The 19,271-nt window shown below is 44.9% G+C and overlaps 1 non-coding gene across 1 annotated transcript; it reads right to left on the bottom strand.

Moving 5' to 3' along the window:
• Positions 1–13,864: 13,864 nt before the first annotated feature.
• trnaa-agc (transfer RNA alanine (anticodon AGC)) lies at positions 13,865–13,938 on the bottom strand. Its single transcript has one exon. It is a non-coding gene; the product is annotated as a tRNA-Ala (tRNA).
• Between the last annotated feature and the right edge of the window lie 5,333 nt (positions 13,939–19,271).

Below are 19,271 nucleotides of genomic sequence, written 5' to 3'. Positions count from 1 at the left end.
GATTGCGGGACCTTTCTATGCTAGCATTTCAGAACATTAAAAAGTGGGACAGATCGAGGCCGTAGGCTACAGGAGTGACCGAGGTCCCGTCCCACGCCTGCCTCCGCCCGGTAGGAAAGTCACCACCCCAAACCACTTGTCAAACGGTTTGCCCGTTCGGGTCACCCTGACCCCAACCCCCCCGCCCCCAGCCCAACAACTGGATGGGGCGGAGGGGATAGACGTGGGACCTGTACACACAGCGCTCGCAGGGAAGGCCCAGTCTCCATCCCTGGCCCCATCTGAGTTAACCTGATCTCGGCCGGTGTGCAGGAATAGGGACATGATTGGAGCTTGAAGTCCCGGGGGTGGGGTGTGCAAATCAGCCGAGTACGCTGCTCCTACTCGCTATCCAACGGCTCAAGAATTCAAGAGCAGGGAGGTTATGCTGAAATGTATAAAACACTTGCTAGGCCACAGCTAGAATACTGCGATCAGTTCTGGTCACCACATTACAGGGAAGATGTGCTTGCACTAGAGAGGGTACAGAGGAGATTTATGAGGATGTTGCCCTGGATTGCAGAATTATAGCTATGAAGATAGACTGGATAGGCTGGGTTTGTTTTCATTGGAACAGAGGAGGCTGAGGGGAGACTTTTCTGAGATGTATAATATTAAGAGGGGCCTAGATAGAGTGAAAAGGACGGACCTATTTCCCTCAGCAGAGGGTCAACAACATTCGGCATAGATTTAAAGTAATTGGTAAGGGGATATGAGGGGTAATTTGAGAGTTGTGGGGGTCTGGAACTCACTGACTAAAAGGGTGGTAGAGGCAGAAATCCTCACCACATTTAAAAAGTGTTTGGATGTGCACCTGAAGTTCTGTAACCTACGGGACTACGGACCAAGGGTTGAAAAATGTGATTTAGCAAGATAGCGCTTTGTCTGCTGGTGTGGACACGATGGGCCGAAATGAATTCCTTCTGTGTTGTAAATTTCCACGATTCTGTGACCCTTGTGAAGCGGGTAAGCGTGTATGGAGTGTGTGCCTAGAGCCTGTGCATGGGAGAGGCAATGTTTAGGGTTGGTTGTGAAGCACTTCACAGGCGAATAGCTTGTTAGCAAAATCTTACATCAAAGTGTGGGTGCCATTTCCTCGAAAAGGAGGAGATCTTGGGACATTATTGGAGAACACCGAGGGTTAGTTAAAATAATACATTTAGTGCTGACTCCTCTGTGACACCAGTCTCTGTCCGATCTTTTATAGATGTCAGGCTAGATGTCACTCCCGTGTCATTGGGCCCAGCCCGGGCTTACAGCCAGCAGAGGGTTCCCCCAACATCTGGGGCGAGTTCACCTCAGTCACCAAGTAAGTAAATACCGACACACTCCTCGGTGACTCATGTAAATACTGACACATTCCACGGGAATTCCCTGGAAATACAGACATACTCCTGGGGACTCCCTGTGCTACTTGCACACTCCCCGGAACACCCTGTAAAAACTGACACACTCCCAGGGACCCCATGTAAATATCGACACTGTTTCAGGGACCCTTGTAAATACTGACACACTCCCCGGGATCCCTTGTAAACACCCAGGGACCCCCTGTAAACACTGACACACTCCTGTGGACCCCTGTAAATACAGACGCACCATCGGGGGTCCTTGTAAATACGGACACACACCTGGGAACCCCCTGTAAACACTGCCACACTCCCGAGGACCCCCTATATGTATAGACACACTCCTGGGGATCACCTGTAAATACTGACACAAATCTGGCGGCTACTTGTAAATACTGACACACTATCGGGGGACCTTGTAAATACAGGCACACTCCTGTCGACACCCTATTATTACTGACACACTCCTGGATACCCGTTGTAAACAGTGACACACACCCGGGAATCCACTGTAAGTACTGACACACTCCCGAGGAGCCCCTGTAAACACTGACACACTCCCAGGAACTCCCAGTAAAAACCGACACAATCTCGAGGACCCCCTGTAAATACTGACACACTCCCTGGGAAACCTCCTGTAGTCACTGACACATTCCTTGTGGATCCCCTGTAAATACAGACACACTCCTGGGGGCAGCTTATGTACATACAGACAGAATCCCGGGGGATCATCTGTAAATACTGGCACACTCCCGGGGACTCCCGTAAACGCTGATACAGTCACCAGGACCCCTTGTGAATACTGAGACACTCCCGGGAACCCCTGTAAATACAGATAAACTCCCGGTAAATACTGACACACCCCTGGTGACTCCCTGTCAGGACTGTGAAACTCCTGGGGACCCCCTGCTAAGTACTGACTCACTCACTGCAATATTCTATGAATATCAACACTCTCCCGGGCCCCCCTGTAAACGCCGACACACCTCTGGAGACCCCCTGTAAATATAGACACACTCCTGGGGATCCCCTGTAAATACTGTCACACTCCTTGCAACACCCCTTGTACACACTGACATATTCCCCGGCGATCCAACATAAATACTGCCACGCTTCCGGGGACCCAGTTAAATACTGACACACTCACAGAGACCACTTGTAAATACTGACACACTCCTGAGAACCCCCTATAAACACTGACACACACCCGTGGAACCCCTGTAAACACTGACATGCTCCCGGGAACTACCAGTAAAAACCGACACACTCCCGGGGACCCCCTGTAAATACAGACAAACTCCCGAGGATCCCCTGTAAATAGAGACACCCGCTGTACATGCTGACATACTCCCGGGGACCCCTGTAAAAACTGACACATTCCCAGGGAGTCCCGATAAATATTGACACACACCCAGCGACCCGCTGTAAACACCGACACACTTGCGGGGGTCCCTGTAAATACTCACACACCTCTGGGGACCCCCTGTCAACATTCAGACACTCCGGGATATCCCCTGTTAATTACTGACTCACTCACGGGAACCCTCAATGAATACCGACACACTCTCCGGGGACTCGCTGTAAAAATCGACACACACCCAGGGACGCCCTCTAAATACTGACACACACCAGGGGACACCCTGTAAATACAGACATACTCCCTGGGACAACCCCTGTAGATACTGACACATTTTCTGGGGCAACCCCTGTTGACACTGACACATTCCCTGGGTATCCCCTGCAAATACAGCCACACTCCTTGGGACACCCCTGTACACACTGACATATTCCCCGGGATCCGCTATAAATACTGCCACACTCCCGGAAACCCCCGTAAATACTGACACAGTCACAGGGACTCCTTGTAAATACTGAGTCACTACCGGGGACCCCTGTAAATACTGACTCACTCCCGGTGACCCCCTGTAAATACTGACGCAATCCCGGGGGCTTCCTGTAAATACAGAAACCCCCGTACATGCTGACATACTCCCGGGAACTCTCGATAAATACTGACAACTCCCAGGGACCCCCTGTAAACACTGACACACTAGCGGGGGTTCCTGTAAATACTGAAACACCCCTGGGGACCCCTGTCTACACTGAGACATAAGAACATAAGAATATAAGAATTAGGAACAGGAGGAGGCCATCTAGCCCCTCGAGCCTGCTCCGCCATTCAATAAGATCATGGTTGATCTGATCGTGGACTCAGCTCCACTGAGCCGCCCTCTCCCCGTAACCCTTAATTCCCTTATTGGTTAAAAATCTATCTATCTTTGCCTTGAAAACATTCAATGAGCTAGCCTCAACTGCTCCCCTGGGCAGATAATTCCACAGATTCACAAACCTCTGGGAGAAGAAATTCCTTCTCAACTCTGTTTTAAATTGGCTCCCGTATTTTGAGGCTGTGCCCCCTAGTTCTCTTCTCCCCTACCAATGGGGACAACCTCTCTGCCTCTATCTTGTCTATCCCTTTCATGATTTTAAATGTTTCTATAAGATCACCCCTCATCCTTCTGAAATCCAACGAGTAAAGACCCAGTCTTCTCAATCTATCATCATAAGGTAACCCCCTCATTTCTGGAATCAGCCTAGTGAATCGTCTCTGTACCCCTTCAAAAACTAGTATATCCTTCCTTAAGTAAGGTGACTAAAACTGCACGCAGTACTCCAGGTTGCAGCAAGACCTCCCTGCTTATGCACTCCATCCCTCTCACAATGAAGGCCAACATTCCATTCGCCTTCCTGATTACCTGCTGCACCTGCAAACCTACCTTTTGGGATTCATGCACAAGGTCCCCCAGGTCCCTCTGCACCACAGCATGTTGTAATTTCTCCCCATTCAAATAATATTCCCTTTTACTGTTTTTTTTCCCAAGGTGGATGACCTCACACTTTCCGACATTGTATTCCATCTGCCAAAACTTAGCCCATTCGCTTAACCTATCCAAATCTCCTTGTAGCCTCTCTGAGTCTTCTACACATCCCGCTTTCCCACTAATCTTTGTGTCATCTGCAAATGTTGTTGCATTGCACTCTGTCCCCTCTTCTCGTTCATCTATGTATATTGAAAACAGTTGTGGTCCCAGCACTGATCCCTGTGGCACACGACTAACCACTGATTTCCAACCGGAAAAGCACCCATTAATCCCGACTCTCTGCTTTCTATTAGCCAGCCAATTCTCGATCCATGCTAATACATTTCCACTGACTCCGCATACCTTTATCTTCTGCAGTAACCTTTTCTGTGGCTCCTTATCGAATGCTTTTTGGAAATCTAAATACACCACATCCATCGGTACACCTCAATCCACCATGCTCGTTATATCCTCAAAGAATTCCAGTAAGTAGTTAAAGATGATTTCGCCTTCATGAATCCATGCTGCGTCTGCTTGATTGCACTATTCCTATCTAGATGTCCCGCTATTTTTTCCTTAATGATAGTTTCAAGCAATTTCCCCACTACAGATGTTAAACTAACCGGCCTATAGTTACCTGCCTTTTGCCTGCCCCCTTTTTTAAACAGAGGCGTTACATTAGCTGTTTTCCAATCCGCTGGTACCTCCCCAGAGTCCAGAGAATTTTGGTAGATTATAACGAATGCATCTGCTATAACTTCCGCCATCTCTTTTAATACCCTGGGATGCATTTCATCAGGAACAGGGGACTTGTCTACCTTCAGTCCCATTAGCCTGTCCAGCACTACCCCCCTAGTGATAGTGATTGTATCAAGGTCCTCCCTTCCCACATTTCTGTGGCCTGCAAATTTTGGCATTGTTTTTGTGTCTTCCACTGTGAAGACGGAAGCAAAATAATTGTTTTATGTCTCAGACATTTCCACATTTCCCATTATTAAATCCGCCTTTTCATCTTCTAAGGGACCAACATTTACTTTAGTCACTCTTTTCCGTTTTATATATCTGTAAAAGCTTTTACTATCTGTTTTTATGTTTTGCGCAAATTTACCTTCGTAATCTATCTTCCCTTTCTTTATTGCTTTTTTAGTCATTCTTTGCTGTTGCTTAAATTTTTCCAAATCCTCTAGTTTCCCACTAACCTTGGCCACCTTACAAGTATTGGTCTTTGATTTGATAATGTGAATGTTTAAAAATGTATAGAGTCATTGAAGTTGAGAACGTGGGAATTGTATAGGGACAGTAAAAGCTAACAAAGAATTAATGGAGGAATAGCCATGACATCTCAGACTCGAGACTGCGAAATGTTACAACACTAACACATATTGAAACAAAACCCACAGCTTGCAGAAAAAACCTCAAGGTCTTATTAAATCATGTTATTTAACTGAAACATTAACAGAAGGTCTTTGTTTAAAATCAGACCATACTTAGGTCGGCTTAGGAGTGGAAAAAGGGAAAGAGGGATCAAAAAGGATAGGCTGAACGAGGATATCACTCTCGCCCTATCTTGTTATCTTTTGCCGAAAACGTATAACCGTCTTCCCTTTACAATGTAACGTCAATTTGTCCATAGGAAGTGGGTGCGATCTATCAGAGTTGCATTCCTTCTGTCTGAAAAAGTCCCCGATCGGGATTTGCTTTTTAAATAAAAGCTTGCTTTGTTTAAAGCACAAACGGTATTCGTTTCAGTAATTTTGCTGAACCAGATTGAGAGAAAAGAATCGACATTTACATTTGGTGTCAGAAGTGGGATCTCAACGGACGACTCCCGAAAACTTGCAAATTAAGAGCCAGACTAGCCTTGGACGAGACAATGGGAAAGTGGCCACTGGAGTGAGTATGATTTCAATACTGCTCCAGTTTCCCCCGGTTTCAAAAGTCTGAGGAAAGTTTAGCCATTCGCTGATTCTCAGGTAGTGTCTAAACAAGATCCAGGACAATCTGGTGAATACCTTTCAAACTTTGAATAGGGATAGAGATAGGGAAATTGCGCGGTGACGCAAACCAAGCAGCGACTTGGAAATATAGGTTAGAATAGGTAAGTATTGCGCGTTGATGCAAACCAAGCGGCGACTTGGAAAGATAGGTTAGAATAGGTAAGTATTGCGCGGTGACGCAAACCAAGCGACGACTTGGAAAGATTGGTTAGAATAGGTAAGTCTTGCGTGATGACGCAAACCAAGCGGCGACTTGGAAAGAGTAGATCCGTGCGGCGACACGGAAAGTAGGGATAGTTAAAGCTAGATAGGGATAGATGATCAATCATGATCCAAAAATTAATAGGAAAGAAAAGAGACTCTTGATAACGTCTGTTTAAATGAGAAATGCTTGTGTGATTTTTACTGTAAAAAAAAAGCCGGGGAGTTGTGGTTTGTTTTAACTCCACCTACTTTTTCAAACAGAATGAAAGTTATTATTAACCCTTCGTAGTGTTGTCCTGTATGTGGGAAGTTTAAGAGTGTGAACCTTATTGAATTACGTACATTCGGATGATAAGTTATGGAGCCAGGAAATGTACAAAGGAGAGGTTTGTTGATTAAAAAAAAAAGAAAAAAATACATGGTCCCGGTGGTTAAAAAAGGATTTGACATGCTCACTTACTTGTCGAAAGAAAACATTCAGAGAAGGCACAGCAAAACAACTGAGATGCATTCAAAAGGATGCAAAAAAAATATTATATTAAATAACACGACCTTGAGGCTGGAACAATTGAGATAACGAAAAGCAGTCCACAGCCTACGTGCCAGACTTCTCTCCAGTTATGGAAAAGACAAAAAAAAAGGAACGTACTAAATAGGTGCTGAAAGAAAATAAAATGTTCTGAGATTTTAAATTATGAAAAAAATTCCACTGCAGTGTAAAAAAAAAAATCACTCCTGTCCAGTTGGCAGAAAAATTCCATTAAATTAGAGCTTTCATTGACAGAAGGAGGAAATATTAAAAACCGTAGACGTCTTAAAGAAAGAGTGCACGCACGAGAAACGAACTCAGAGTTCCACTGGGACCTCTGAGAAAGGTATCGATAGACTACTAGTTAAAATGGTTGGCTTTGCATTGACCGAGGATGATGACGAAATTGAATTTCAGTAAACAAATGTGTGGTCTCGTTTTAAATCAATTAAAAAAATATATCTTTGGCAAGTACTTGAATAAGAAGTTTAAAAATATTGGAGTTAATCAAATGCTGCCTTTCCTGATGAAAAGATTTTTTTTTCAGATGGTTACATGAAGTCACGTAATGACATCAGGTCTTCTTACAAACCTGTAAAGGAGTTAACCCGTTCCATTGAAAGCCGTTTCATACTGAACATTATCAATTTGGATTTCTTAATAGAAAAAAGACTCACCTAACAGAGGAATGGTGCGATAGTCAGAATAAAAATAAAAACAGAACTAGCTTATGTAATAATACTTGCCTGATACAATAAAGAAATAGATGCTCAAACAAGACAAATTGAAGAGTTAAAAGGCGAAGATAAATAAGCTGAAAGGGATCCACAAACCCAACTTAACCCTGACCTCCGATTTCACGGAGTGACCACGACATGCCTGGATATAATGCAGAATCAAGGGACCTGTGGGCCCTGGTAAAGCAAACCCTGAGCCCAACTGAGCATGCCCGATTTCTAACTCACCTAGGACGTGCTACTCATGGTGCATTGGTGGTTGCTCACCCTAACGATGTCCAGGATCGCCTAAACGCTATCTTTAATGCTCTCAACACGACCCTTCAGAAGCCCATCAGTATGGCCGCAGTATTAGAAACTAAACCCAAACGAGAAGAAACTGTCGAGGAATTCATGGAAAGATTTATTGAAATATAAGGAAGTCAATCAGGAGATAATGCTTTCAGGGCAAGAGAGGATTCTCCTCAATTCTGCGCGATCCTACTTCAGTGCCTGCCCTATTCGGTTGCTCACGCTATCCGGACGAATAATTGGGCAGATAATAGTAAAGCCCAGATGGAAAGGGCGGTTCAATATTATTGGCAGGAAAAGAAAGGAGAGTGGGGAGGTGCGCCCCCAACCCGGGTCAAGACTGAATACTTGACTAGAAAGGAAGAGCCGCCTCGGGTGGAAGTACAAAAACCCGACCCAAGGGGATACCAGATGGAACCGCAGTGTTGAGTGTAGGATTGGGTGGATAAACAGCGATACGGTTATATCAAACACCCAAATGGCCCGGGCCCTGCTAATTACGGACCGCCCTACTGTCCCCGGCCTGGTATGTGAAGATGTCGGGGCTGGGAAAGACGAGATGGATGCTTTATTTGTGGGCAAGAAGGACATTTGAATGGAAATTGTCCCTCCCGTCAGCACGAAAAAGGAAGAGGTGGGTGGCAAGGGGGCAGAGGACGGGGATCTTACACGAACTTCTCCCAGAACAACCCCTTTGGCCAACAATCCCCCGATTCGTATTGACTAGGCAGGGACTCTCCCCAGATGACGAACCGATGATATTGTTAAAAATTCGGAATGAGTGGCAAACCTTCTTGATAGATACGGGAGCCTTCATGTCTTCTGTACAATCAAAGCTTAAACTCCCCGCCTTCACTGAAACACAGGGACTGTCAGGATTCCTGGGACAAGTCTCTACATTCCCGGTGTCAGAACCAGTTAAAATGGGTTAACAGGAAGAATCGGTGGAACATCGATTTGTAATCACAACCAATCTGGACTATAACTTGATGGCTAGAGACCTCCTCTGCAAATTGCAGTTGCATTCAGAGTGTGGAGATGAAGGGATTATTGTAAAACAGGGAACCCTTAAGCGGCAGTATTATACCACTAGAACACCTCAGTGGTGTTCTCTGGACCTGCCGCAGGCACCCTATCAAGTGACAATCCCAGTGGAAAGAATCAGGACCTGCAGAACTTTTATCAGGATTAGGAAGGGGAAGTGAAGGAAATTCTATTAAGGGCTAGAGTGACTGGACCGGAAGGGAAGGCAGATTTTGTGGAAATGGACAGCCCCCAACGGTGGCACCACATATTACTAGTGAAATATTACCTACCCACTACGCTAAAGATTTGGAAGTTATGGTGCGCCAGGCTATAGACGAGGCTGACCCTACCAGCCGAGATGTGCAAATTGTAAAACATGGCCGAACAGTCCAATTGCACGGGGACCCCGAGAAGGTCTTAACGACTCTGCAGCATCATACTTGCTCTGACATACCTGACTATGTGGATCCTCATGTGTGGGCAGAGGACCCCTCCCAAGTGGGTTATATTCCCATTGATCTGATTGAGATCCCAGTGCAGGGCAATGTGGACTGGCCCTCTATCCGACCGAACCCACTGAAATCACAGGCTATCCTAAACTGACCTTTCGGCACTGTACTCCAATTAATCCGGCCTGTTTTCTTACTGAGCCACCCCAAGATGAGGAAGAACCCAATCATGATTGTTTATCTTTAATTTAAGAGGCCACATTAGTCAGGGAAGATTTTGTTGATGTCCCAATTGAAGATCCAGACTGTATTATGTATGTTGACGGAAGTTCTTCTATTAATCCAGAAGGTACACGAATCTGCGGAAACGCCATTGTGAACCAGGAGAATCAGGTCTTGGAATCTGCCGCTTTTGAAACCGCCTTTTCTGCCCAACAAGCTGAACTATTCTCCCTCACCCGAGCCTGTATCTTGGCCAAGGACCTCAAAGTCAATATCTATACCTTCTCTCGGTATGCCATTGGGGTGGCCCATGATCTGATTTGTTGCAAGCCCTCATGCTCCCCAAGCACATTGCCGTTGTTAAATGTACCGCCCACACCACCGGAAAATCCCCGGTAGATATAGGGAACCACTGTTCTGACAAAGAGGCTAAACAGGCCTCTCGTGACCAACAGATAGCAGTGCCCAAAATGATGAGTCAGACTAAAAATCCTGCGAAGGATAAGTTAGCCTCGGAAAAACCAATGCCAACCATCCAAGATGTTATAAAAGCACAGGAGAACGCTCCTGAAAAAGATAAACTGTTGTGGAAATATTATGCATGTACTTATGACAATGTTTCTAAACTCTGCACCACTCCCGCGGAACAGACTTGCACGTCTGACGAGTTGGCTCTGTGGGTTATTGAATGTATGCATTTTGCTACTCATTGTGGAGCAAGAACCACGAGTGATGCACTTTTCGCTACTGGTGGCACCCTAGACTCCAGGCGCTCGCCCAGAACATCAGTAGTCGTTGCCTGGTTTGCCAGCAACATGATCCAGGGAAGGGAATCCCCTGTGATTGGGGTAAAGCGCCCCCACCCGTAGGTCCCTTTGAGACATTTCAGTTGGACTACATTGAGTTGCAAAAAGTTAAGTGTTACAAATATGTGTTAGTAATAACAGATGTGTTTAGCAGATGGATTGAAGCCTACCCTACCCTGGACCATAAGGCTCAAACTGTTGTTAAGGTGTTAATGAGGGAAATTGTTCCTAGATCTGTTATCTCAGCTCGTCTGATGACCACCTATGTTCTTTCTCTGACTCAGGCTCTGCGACTCGCTCACAACCAGGTTCGAGAGGCTCACCTCGACTTCCCACTTTTACCCGAATTGTCCCTCGTGGCACCAGGGAAGTATTGATTCGGAAGGGATTAAAGCCAGAATGGGAGGGGCCTTTTCAGGTGTTACTCACTACAGCCACTGCAGCCAAGGTTGAGGGGAGGGGTGCCTGGGATCACCTGCACCACTGCAAGCTCACCACCCTCTACCGAACCTATTTTACTGGTTATTCTAATCCTGTTTCTGTTACAGACCTCCTCTTCTCCATAGCTGAACAAGGCCGTTGGCATCCTAATTGGAACGTGGGCCAGTTTGAAATTTTACCCGTGGTGATAGACAGCCAGCTACACCGACGGTGACCGAAGAAGAGAGACGGGAGAACTGAACTCTTTTAATCAGCAAAATAATTGGACTATTCATCTGAATCCTGAGCCATAAGATGAAACTGTCTGTATGCCACAGGCTGTATAATAGTGTTGATATATGACAGTTTCGGCACATGGGAGGGGAAACAGAGAATAGAGCTCCATGTAAACACCTTTTTGTACATGTCTTATGTTTATGCGCAAAATGGGAACTTTGCTAGATGCTGGGTGTGTTCACATTCCCTATACATTCCAAAGGGGGAATTCCTTTGCGCCCCGTTCCACTAACCCTAACTGAGACGGTCAGATGGATTCAGAGCCAAACTATCACGAGAGGAGGGGGGCCAATACAATAATGCTGAAGCTCTGGAGGGCATCACAGCTGAAATGGTAGCAATAAGGACCGTAGCATTACAAAACCGAATGGCCCTCGATTACCTGTTAGCTGAGAAAGGGGAACGTGTGCCTTGATAGGATCTGAATGTTGCACTTACATTCCTGAGAGCTCAGAAAACATAACAAATCTCGCTGATCACATAAGAAGGCAGGTGAAGAAGTTATCCACACCAGCAGAAGGATCTAGCTGATTTGATTGGCTATCAGATGGATCTGGGAGATCCTATCGAATTGTTGGTTGCCTTAACCTTTGTTGTAAAGTTATGATGGCAAGGTTAGCAAACCCTCTTGTGGTCAAGGGCTCCCGAGTTATGATCCAACGAAGTAAAGAACTACTCGACAATAACAACTATATGTATCAGGAAAGAGAGGGCGAACGGCAGAATGCAATACTCCTGGAATTGTCACCAGGGTTATCATGGAATGATAAAAGGGGGGAATGTGAATGTTTAAAAATGTACAGAGACATTGAAGTTGAGAACGTAGGAATTGTATAGGGACAGTATAAGCTAACAAAGAATTCATGGAGAATAGCCATGATATCTCAGACTCGATACTGCGAAATTTTACAACACTAACACATATTGAAACTAAACCCACAGCTTGCAGAAAAACCTCAAGGTCTTATTAAATCATGTTATTAACCTGAAACATTAACAGAAGGTCTTCGTTTAAAATCAGACCATACTTAGGTCGGCTTATGAGTGGACAAAGGCAAAGAGAGATCAAAAGGGATAGGCTGGACTAGGATGTCACTCTAACCCTATCTTGTTATCTTTTGCCGAAAATGTATAACCGTCGTCCCTTTACAATGGAACATCACTTTGGCCGCAGGAAGTGGGTGCGTTCTATCAGAGTTGCATTCCTTCTGTCTGATAAGGTCCCCGATCGGGATTTGCTTTTTAAATAAAAGCTTGCTTTGTTTAAAGCACAAACGGTATTCGTTTCAGTAATTTTGCTGAACCAGATTGAGGTAAAATAATCTACATTTACAGTTACATCCTCAAACATTCCAAAAGATTCGTCAACCATGATTTCCCTTTCATAAATCCATGCTGAATTGGACCGATCCTGTCACTGCTTTCCAAATGCCCTGCTGTTTCATCCTTAATGATTGATTCCAACATTTTCCCCACTACTGATGTCAGGCTAACTGGTCTATAATTATTCGTTTTCTCTCTCCCTCCATTTTAAAAAAGTGGCGTTACATTAGCTGCCCTCCAGTCCATAGGAACTGATCCCGAGTCGAAAGAATGTTGGAAAAAGACCACCAATGCATCCACTATTTCTAGGGCCACGTCCTTAAGTACTCTGGGATGCAGACTATCAGCCCCCGGGGATTTATCAGCCTTCAATCCCATCAATTTCCCTAACACAATTTCCCGCCTAATAAGGATATCCTTCAGTTCCTCCTTCTCACTCGACCATCGCTCCCCTCGTATATTCGGAAGGTTATTCGTGTCTTCCTTCTTGAAGACAGAACCGAAGTATTTGTTCTATTGGTCTGCTATTTCTTTGTTCCCCATTATAAATTCACCTGAATCCGACTGCAAGGGACCGACGTTTGTCTTCAATAATCTTTTTCTCTTCACATGTTTACAGAAGCTTTTATGTTCCAAGCAAGCTTCCCCTCCAAATGAAACCCTTAGCCCTCCTCTGTTGAATTCTAAATTTCTCCCAGTCCTCAGGTTTGCTGCTTTTTCTGGCCGATTTATATGCCTCTTCCTTGGTTTTAACACTATCCTTAATTTCCCTTGTTAGCCACGGTTGAGCAACGTTCTCCGTTCTGTTTTTACTCCAGACAGGGATGAACAATTGCTGAAGTTCACCCATGTATTCTTTAAATGTTTGCCATTGCCTCTGCACTGTCAACCCTTTAAGTATCCTTGGCCAGTCTATTCTAGCTAATTCACACCTCATACCGTCAAAGTTCCCTTTCCTTAAGTTCAGGACCCTAGTTTCTGAATTAACTGTGACACTCTCCATCTGGCATTTGGAACATGCTGTCCCTGGGCCCTCGCCTCTCCTGAGCCCCGATCACGACGCTCCTGGGCGCCGATCTCTCACCGCTCCTCCACCCCGATCAAAAATGGAGCAGTCAGAAAGAGGACATCAATTCGTCTCTCTTATCTTGGAGACATCAAATATCAACAATTTTATTTGAAACATCAAAATACTAATCTCCAGCCTAGTTGAAGGGTTATTAACATCAGCAGAAACAAACACCAACTTTGTTAATATTGAACCATTAATGTCAGTCATTCCATTTTTTCTAATATTTAATTGAACAATGTTCAAAATGTTTCCACCCGGTTTTGAACCGGGGAACTTTTCGCTTGCTCGGCGAACGTGATAACCACTACACTACAGAAACACTGCGATTGACATAATGCTAGGAACATAACCAGAGCTTTAACCTACACAGTTGGCCGATACTTCAGGAGCTCGTTTTACTAGAATAGAATGACGGTGATATATTTAGGGAGGCTGTGTGTGTGGCAGAAATTGGTCTCGTGTTTCCCAGACTTTACACATAGGAACAGGAGCAAGTGGTTAGGATCTGGGATGCACGGCTTGAAAGGGCGGTGGAGACGGACTCAATCTTATCTTTCAGATGGGAGTTGGATAAGTGTCTGAAGGAAAAACAATTGCAGGGCTACGGGGAAAGGGCGGGGGAGTGGGACTCGCTGAGAGTCGGTACGGTCTCGACGGGCCGAATGGCCTTCCGTGCTGTAACCATTCCAATCATTCGATAAGTTAGTGGCACATTTCATAGTGTGGGTGGAAGCAGAACATTGCAAAGGGACATGGATTGAGTCGGCAAAACTAGAGGCATCTGATTCAGGAGATTCGCGGGACATGGAAATTCGTGAGTTTAATGACTTTGAAAGGAACATTTTTGTTTTGTGCTGTTTCGGTCAGAGAAATGTTTGTGAAAGGAATTTTTTGCAGAAAGGTATGCAGCATTTAACCATCTGCCTTAACACTTCTTTCTGGGTGTCAGGTCACATTTCGTTTCAGTATTATTCTTCTAGAATTGCTATAAGAACATAAGAACATATGAATTAGGATCAGGAGTGGGTCATCTAGCACCTCGAGCCTGCTCCAACTTCCCCAACATCGGGAACAATCTACTCACATCTAACCAGTCCTGTCCCATCAGAATCTTATATGTTTCGATGAGATCCCCTCTCATCCTTCTGAACTCTAATGTATGAAGGCCCAGTTGATCCAATCTCTCCTCATATGTCAGTCCAGCCATCCCGGAAATCAGTCTGGTGAACTTTCGCTGCACTCCTTCAATAGCAAGAACGTCCTTCCTCAGATTAGGAGACCAAAATTGAAAACAATATTCCAGGTGAGGCCTCACCAAGGCCCTGTACAACTGCAGTAAGAACTCCCTGCTCCTATACTCAAATACCTAGCTATGAAGGCCAACATACCATTTTCCTTTTTCCTGCCTGCTGTACCTGTATGCCAACTTTCAGTGACTGTTGAAACATGACACCCAGGTCTCATTGCATCTCCCCTTTTCCTAATCTGCCACCATTCAGATAATATTCTGTCTTCACGTTTTTGCCCTCAAAGTGGATAACCTCAGATTTATTCACATTATACTGCATCTGCCATGAATTTGCCCACCCAGCAAATCTGTCTATGTCACCCTGCAGCCTCCTAGCGTCCCCCTCACTGCTCACACCGCCACCCAGTTTAGTGTCATCTGCAAACATGGAGATGTTACACTCAGTCCCTTAATCCAAATCATTGATGTATATTGTAAAGAGCTGGGGTCCCAGCATTGAGCCCTGCGGCACTCCACTAGTCACTGCCTGCCATTCTGAAAAGGACCCTTTTATCCCGACTCTCTGCTAGCTGTCTGCCAACCAGTTATCTATCCACGTCAGTATATTACCACCAATACCATGTGCTTTGATTTTGCACACCAATCTCTTGCGTGGACCCTTGTCAACAGCCTTTTGAAAGTTCAAATATACCACATCCACTTGTTCTCCCTTGTCCACTCTACTAGTTACATCCTCAAAAATTCCAGAAGATTTGTCAAGCATGATTTTCCTTTCATAAATCCATGCTGACTTGGACCGATCCTGTCGCTCCTTTCCAAATGCGCTGCTATTTCATCCTTAATAATTGATTCCAACATTTTCCGCACGACTGATTCAGGCTAACCGGTCAAAAATTACACTCTTTCTCTCTCCCTCCCTTCTTAAAAAGTGGTTTTACATTAGCTACCCTCCAGTCCATAGGAACTGATTCTGATTCAATAGACTGTTGGAAATGATCACCAATGCATCCACTATTTCTAGGGCTACATCCTTAAGTACTCTTGGATGCAGACTATCAGGCCCCGGGGATTTATCATCCTTCAATCCCATCAATTTCCCACCTAATAAGGATATCCTTCAATTGCTCCTTCTCACTAGACCCTCGTTTCCATAGTACTTTTGGAAGGTTATTCGTTTCTTCATTCATGAAGGCTGAACTGAAGTATTTGTTCAATTGGTCTGCCATTTCTTTGTTCCCCATTATAAATTCACCTGAATCCGACTGCAAGGGACCTCCGCTTGTCTTCCCTAATCTTTTTCTCTTCACATATTTACAGAAGCTTTTGCAGTCAGTTTTTATGTTCCAAGCAAGCTTCATCTCATAATCCATTTCCCCCTCCTAATGAAACCCTTCGTCCTCCTCTCTTGAATTCGAAATTTCTCCCAGTCCTCAGGATTGTTCCTTTTTCTGGCCAATTTGTCTGCGTCGACCTTGGTTTTAACACTATCCTTAATTTCCCTTGTTAGCCACGGTTGAGCAACGTTCTCCGTTCACTCCAGACAGGGATGTACAATTGCTGAAGTCACCCATGCGATCTTCAAATGTTTGCCATTGCCTATCCACCGTCAACTCTTTAAGTATCCTTGGCCTGTCTATTCTCGCCAATTCACACCTCATACCGTCAAAGTGACCTTTCCTGAAGTTCAGGACCCAAGTTTCTGAATTAACTGTGACACTCTCCATCTTGATGAAGAATTCGACCATATTCTATTAATCTTCCCCCAGGGGCCTCGCACAACAAGATTGCTAATTAGTCCATTCTCATCACACATCACCCAGTCGAGGATGGCCAGCTCTCTTATTGGTTGAGAAAACCATCCATAATACACTCCATGAGATCCTGCTCCACCACATTACTACCATGTGGTTAGCCCAATCACTATGTCGATCAAAGTCACCCATGATAACTGCTGTACCACCACTGCACACATCCCTTATTTCTTGTTTGATGCGGTCCCCAACTTGACCACGACCAACCAGTGAGACAGACATTGCAGCAAGGGTTGGGTTATTTTAAAACAGCAATTCCATAAGAACAGTGACCCCGATATGATTTGAACACATAACTCTTTAATTTAGAGTCAGACGCACTACCGTTGCACCACAAAGTCTACATAGTAGTTAAGGGATGTTCATCTATATGAAGGTTCTGCAATACAAGGGGCTTTAAAATCCTCGCCCATTCCCACCAGGTATCACAAGCAACGCTCACCTGACAGGCACCGTATGGTTTCTTCTTAAACGTTTCTCTTGCTTTCACGGGAAACCATCATTAATTAACCCCTCACCTTCTTTTGCACAATCAAACAAATGCTAACTCAGGGACACTCCATACTTCAATCATTTGTCCTGTGATTTGCATCTAAACTGTTAAATCATATCCCATTTTACTCACTGTATTTTAGCTTCCTGGTACAAAGTATTCATTGCCGGTGACACCAGGAATCTGGGGCAACTGTTTTCAAATTTAACAGCACCGGTTATTTCGACCATGCAAAGAAAATACAATCAGTAGTGAAGATAAAATCCCACTGTGCGTATTTCCTGATTCAACGCAGTAGGATTTCAAATAAAGTGAATGGATTTTACAGTGAAAAGGTTTGCAAGTGTTACTTGTATTTGTGTCTTTAATTAAACTTTGTGGCGTCTGACTCCCGTTCATGCCACTGCTGAATAAGTAAGGAGGGTGTGACATTGACCAGACTGCACTGCCCCTGATATTTGTGAGCTCATCCTTTATAATCAGTGGTTTCTCGCCCTTTGATGGGCTGCAGTGTAGCGGATATCACGTTGGTCTCACACGCGAAATGTCCCCGGTGGATCCGTTTTCTCTCACGCAAAGTTATCCATTTATTGAAGTGAAATAAAGAGCAATTAAGGAATAATGGAGCCCTATTGCCTGCAGAATAAATAGCAAATAAACACAGCAAATGCTGGAAATCTCAGCAGGTCAGGCAGCGTGTGCCGGGAGACTAAACTCGGGATCGAAACAGGGAGCTTCCGCGTGTAAAGCAAACATGATAACCACTACAGAAACCGCTGGTACAATAACCCCAACAGAGGGGAGGTGACCAGTGAGCTCCCTCTGTGCTAATCGGGAATGTGTTGGCTCACCTTGAACAACTCCTGTCCCAAACTGAAAGTTCTCAATCCTTCTCCTCCGCTGCCCTTTACAGAAATGTCATGGATCACCCAGCCACGTGTTCACTTCTACATCCTCACAGTGGGGCCACACAGGCTCCTACCGTCTCCCCGCGATCAGCGAACTCACCCAGTTTACAAAATTAAACCCGGAACACGTGCCCAGCAAAGGGCAGGAGAAGCCAGATAGTCTGTAAGCTCGGTCTATCACAGAAAGTATTGGTATTCATGGTGGTTACAGCAATTATTAATCGTCTCACAGACCTCAATTATTTTTATGCGATGAATTGATCGAGGAATTGAAACCAGATTAGTGCGCCGGGTCTTAACCCCTCGACCACCAGGGAACAGTTACGATACATGTCGATATATTTATATATATTTATATATGAACCTGAATATCAACGGTTACCTACCTAGACCTCATGGTGCAACGGTAGTGCGTCTAACTTTGAGTGAAATAAATTGTTCCACAGTGACACCCATTTCATCTTTTGTTCCCTTTTAAACACTAGAAACTGAGACAGGGGAATAAATAGAGAAACCAAAGCACAGGGATATAGACAAGAGGAAGAGAGAAGGGGAAAGATTCTGTCCCCACCCAGAACTAATGCAGAAACCCCTCTGCTGCGCTCGGGGTGACCACCCACAGCCTGGATACACTAACGTCCCAACAGCTCATTGACTGTCGGACTGGGACCGTGCGGTGCTTCAGAAGACAGGTCGAAAAAGAAAAGTCACTGATTCCATCTCATGTGCTCCTCCGATCAAGAATAGCAACTCACTAACAATGCTACAATAATGGTTACACCTTATCGCCATATTTGTCAAGCAGTTGGCTAGTTGGTCTAGGGATATGATTCTTGCTATGGTGTTGTTACTTGAAATTTGCACGTGGTCCTGTCTTCAAATCCCAGACAAACCCTCAGTTTACCAATGAATTTTGAAATTGCATCGAACTTTTGCAAAGAAGGACTTGCATTTCTGCAATCCCTTTCAGGAACTCATGACGCCCCAAAGCGCTTTACAGCCGTTGAGTTCTGTTTGAAGTGTCGTCGTGTGGGGAAAGATGTGCCCAAATCAACCCACACGAACCGCAACTCTTTGCGAAGGAGTTCGGTGCAAATAATCAGAAGCCTCAGGGATTTGGACTTTCAATGAATGTATTCTGCTTGTACCTGCGTTCAAGCTTGAAACAGTAACTGGTCTTCCATCTCACGG

Source organism: Pristiophorus japonicus, unplaced genomic scaffold (genome assembly GCF_044704955.1).
Source record: "Pristiophorus japonicus isolate sPriJap1 unplaced genomic scaffold, sPriJap1.hap1 HAP1_SCAFFOLD_56, whole genome shotgun sequence".
NCBI classification, from domain to species: Eukaryota; Metazoa; Chordata; class Chondrichthyes; family Pristiophoridae; genus Pristiophorus; species Pristiophorus japonicus.
This window is presented reverse-complemented; position numbering and strand designations above follow the sequence as displayed.